Source organism: Papaver somniferum, chromosome 9 (assembly GCF_003573695.1).
Source record: "Papaver somniferum cultivar HN1 chromosome 9, ASM357369v1, whole genome shotgun sequence".
Taxonomy (NCBI): Eukaryota; Viridiplantae; Streptophyta; class Magnoliopsida; order Ranunculales; family Papaveraceae; genus Papaver; species Papaver somniferum.
Window position 1 is genome coordinate 191,134,437 of NC_039366.1, and position 4,830 is coordinate 191,139,266.

Consider the following 4,830-nt stretch of genomic DNA (forward strand, 5'->3'; position numbering starts at 1 on the left):
TCTTAAATGCTTCCCAAAGTAATAGAGAGAACTCAAGTTGGAATAACTACTTAAGTTCTAAACATTAAAGAGGTATAAGCTTAAGACTAGATCTTCTCTCCAAAATATTGAATTCCCTTATTTTGTTGGTGAGGCTCGGTATTTATAGCCCCTTCTGCTCCTGGTATATCTTTGTTGCCTCTGTGTACATCGTCTGCTGATATACCTTTCGCTCCAGTGGTACCTTCGTCGACCGCGTCTTTCTCCAGTTGTATCTTGACACCTCAGCTATCCCACGTTCCTTCGGGAACTGTCCATCCCTAGTGCAAGTTGTACCTTCGTCCACTACTTGTTTCCACCAATCGGATTCTGACACGCTTCTTCTCTCCACGTGCTTTGATCATGCGTGTAGATAAGGATTATAGCATTTAATGCTGATTGGATGCGTCATCTACCTCTGTCCCCTTTGCCAGCTGACCCTATGTAGGCTAGCCTTTTTCTTCTTTCATCTTGACCATTCACGTCCTTTCTCTTGGGATGAGATAAAGTAGATATGCGGAGGTATCCCTCGCTACTCAGGGCCCTCTGTCTAATGAAGGCTATACAGTTTTAGACACGTATGCGGCCACTAAGATCGTGACACGTGCTCTGCAAAATATTGGTTTTCACAGTGGGTTCAACCGAGCAATTCTCTAACAATCTCCCCCATTGTCAATTCTAGTGACAAAACTCTTACATCATATGGATAAACAAATTATAAGAATTCATTACACCGCTTGATTCCCGATTTAACATCACAGTAAACCTGCTTACATTCAATCCTTGAAAATGTCGATGTTGACATCATAATAACAAAGTAAAATACTCCCCCTAAGGAAGATAGGTAGATAATCAATCCGCACGGCTTTGTTGAAAAGGCGAGGGTACCCAAATATACCTCAAGCTAAAACTTTTCCTATTGATAAGTCCTTTCCTCCGAAAGTGATTGTCTATGGACACGAGATCGAGACAATACAACTAATCAGTTCACACTTTGTGTGATCGTCTATGGATACGAGATCGAGACAATACAACAACAAAGTGTGTTACTTGATAAAAAGGTTCGGACTTAACCAAACACAATAGGATTAATTTTTCAAGTAATAGGAGATTAACGTTTGTGTGATTTACTTTAACTATAATAAAACAATTATAATGCGAAAATTAAAAGTAAATGACACAACAAGATTTTGTTAACGAGGAAACCGCAAATGCAGAAAAACCCCGGGACCTTGTCCATAATTGAATACTCTCAGGATTAAGCCGCTACACAAAATACACTTACTTCGTATAGTTGATACCAAGTACCTAACTCTATAGTATACCTAGTTCCGTTTGTATTCCCACGCCTCCAACTTATGAATAAGTCACGTACTTGGAACAATCCCTTTGGTTTGTATTCCAAACAGTAAGGAACAAGAAATCTGTTTGGTATCAACTCTCTTCAACCAAGTGATATGAGTCAAATAAAGGCTCTTCCGTTTATCTCAACATAAACTCCTTCGTCAGGTCTAGATCTATCTTATGTTTCAATCACCCGAAGGTAATCAATTAAGATTAAGTCAACAACACCCTTAATCCAAAAGGAACCGTGTTGATGCCAATCTACTACAATCAATCAATCCAATCTACCACAAGGATAAACCGATTATCAATTGGATCCTCTTTTCCCAAACAAGTATTGTGCACACCAAAGATTAAAACCCAAGTCAGATCTTCAATATCAAATCTTCTTTGATCTTCAATAAACACCTGCACACAATCACTTGAATCTTCTTGTGGTCAATCACACACAGAACGGAGTCTGTTAACAATGGATCACCACAAGAACGTCTTTAGAACTAACAACAGTCTAAAGATCCCTGTCGAAACTCTGTACTAGTTTGAGTGAATCTTATATCAGAAGAGAAGATTCTCAAGCATAAACAAACTAGGTGCAAACAGATTTCAACCTCCATTAGTCAATCAAATCAAATCGAAAACAAAGATAAACCGCAATTATCTAGTTTCCTACCAACGGGTCGCGCTAGAGCTTATCAATCCCAAAGAAGACTTTAAACTGAGCGGTCGTAAGAGATTTCACATAATTAGATTACTCTCCTCTCCGATAGGAGGTTACACCAGTAACAATGACAAAAGAGGAAGTCAAATTGTTACGAAGGATTAGTTTGCAAGAAGGGCAAACTTCGTGTATTTACAGACAAGGAAGTTTGAACATCAAGAAATTTCCAAAACCGAAAATATTCTCAATATCTTCATAAATGCACATATTCGGTTTTCATAATTCCTGGAAATGCTCTGTCCAAAAATATAATCGAAATCTCTTGGAAAATATAATTAGTAAATGCACATTACCAATTCTATAAGTTTCCGTCCAAGACAAATTAATAACCTTAATTAAAAGATTCTTAACTTATATGTTTCGATTCTGGGATTCTCTTCCATTTATCCTTTAAGGAATATCTTTGAACAATTATAGTAAATACGCATTCAGCACGTGTTCAAAGTTTGTCAACATCTTTACTTTGTAAGTTCTCTTTCACACTTACAACCTTGAAACCGATTTGCCACACTTCCAAACAAGTTTAGAATTGGTTCATCCGACTTTCAAGAACTATGTGATTGATCAAACTAAACATTCAATCACATTTAGGGGTTTACGGTTCTACCAAAACAAGTTTCGGTTCTACCTCCATGTGAGTACTACGCATAGTCACACCAGCTTACCAAAGATATGGTTGACTAGGTACTAGGATCAGTTCCGCACATATATATGGTATCTAACTTATATGTGTTGCACCCATTCACAGGATCGGTTCCCCTCTTCACTGTAAATGTGTTGCACCCCATACAAGGATCGGTTCCCATATTGCACTGCACCCCTTACTAGGATCGGTTCCCCTTCACCCCTTATAAGGATTGGTTCCCTTCACCCCTTACTAGGATCGGTTCCCTTCTCATATTTTGGCAGTTGCATAACCGATACATACCAAGGTGATTACTTAAGATTGGTTTTACTAATAAAAGTTCTACCAATACAAAAGTCAGGACTTTGTGAACATTTCTACCAAGAACACAACAAGTTGTGAGCGGTTCTACTCTATCACGCATATTGGTTGTTCATAAGATAAGCAATGAATAACAAAACCAATGACTCCTGGCCATTTATTTTTCGGTTCACAAAACAAGTCTATGAACTTACTTCCTTAGAACACATGCAAGCATTGTTCCCTAGGATGAAATCCTCACCTTATACCCATACATAATCACAATAGCATTCAAATGATTATGGCGATGTCTTATATACAAAGTTTAATGGTTAAGCAATAAACCTCGTATTATATTCCTTAATACTATGTCTATATAGAGTTCAAACATGCTTCGCAGTTATGTTTTCAATATGCACAACTTGAAATATACGATAGGGAATGAAACATTTCAAGTCAAATATCACTAACCTCAAGTGGAAGGATGATCGTCGTTGTTGTAGCTCCTTGCTTCTTCACATCTTCAAGACTTCGCAATATTTGTAATGTCTCATATCCTAACACTTTCAATCTAACCTATACGAAGTATAACTCTAGTACAAAATCAAGCGAATCTTAATATGAGTTTTGATTCACTAAAATATGACAACCACACTTGACATACCAACACATGGTGAGTTCAACCGAGCAATGCTCTAACAATCTTCCCCTTTGTCAATTTTAGTGACAAAACTCTTACATCAATATGGATAAAAAAATTACATCCCCTTGACTCCTGATTCAACATCACAGAAAAACCTGCTTACATTCAATCCTTGAAAATGTTGATGTTGACATCATAATAACAAAGCAAAATACTCCCCCTAAGGGAGATAGGAAGATAATCAATCCGCACGCTTTGTTATACTGCAATATGACATGTTACCCCCCCCCCCCCTTAGTCTGTGCTTTCACTCTTTCGTTAGATAAATAACATTCAATCACCAATGTTCTTTCCCCTAGTGATACCAATCAATATAAATATCAATGCAAGTATCACCTGTTTACTCCATATATTTCTCCCCCTTTTTGTCACAAAATGACAAAGAAACGAAAAAATAAAGGACAACACGAAAAGAATCTTACAAATCTCAGAAGTAGACTTGCAAACTTGTAGAGTTAGGCACGAGGGTTCCACACATCATGTTCTGATAACCAACATCAAAACCGAAACTACAAGTAGTTTTATTTTGAAGTGTTACCAAGGAAACAATTGTCCGAAATAATTTTTCCCATTTAGTTTAGCAAACCAAAAACAACTAAACAATATAGCTCTTTTGCTAAACCGATTGTCCAAGAACAACCACTTAATTCGATAAGACCAAAATAAAGTATAAAACTCCATCTTTCTCATCAGGTTCTAATTATCCACAACTTAGACCTTTCAATTTCAAACAAACCAAATACTAGGTTAGTTAACTAGCATTTCTTTGTTTAGGCATTCGATTAGACTTGAATAACCGAAACCTCACTTCGATAAGACAAACCAAGATCCGAATTAACTTAGTTTCTTATCCAGAATCTAATTGGACTAAATAACTCGTCCCGTACACATATTATTTCGTTAAGCCATAAATAATTCATACAAACCAATATAAATCAACTTGAAAAATTATTTACCTCAACCGGAAGCAATTGAACCAACATAAGACGTTATAAGCACCGCAATTGCACCGTAATTTTGTAAGCCTAAACAAGTGATAAACTACCAAAGCAGAATACCAAAGGTTTTTCTTAACTGGAACCAATTGAATCACAAACATATTAACTGTACAACACTTTTGTA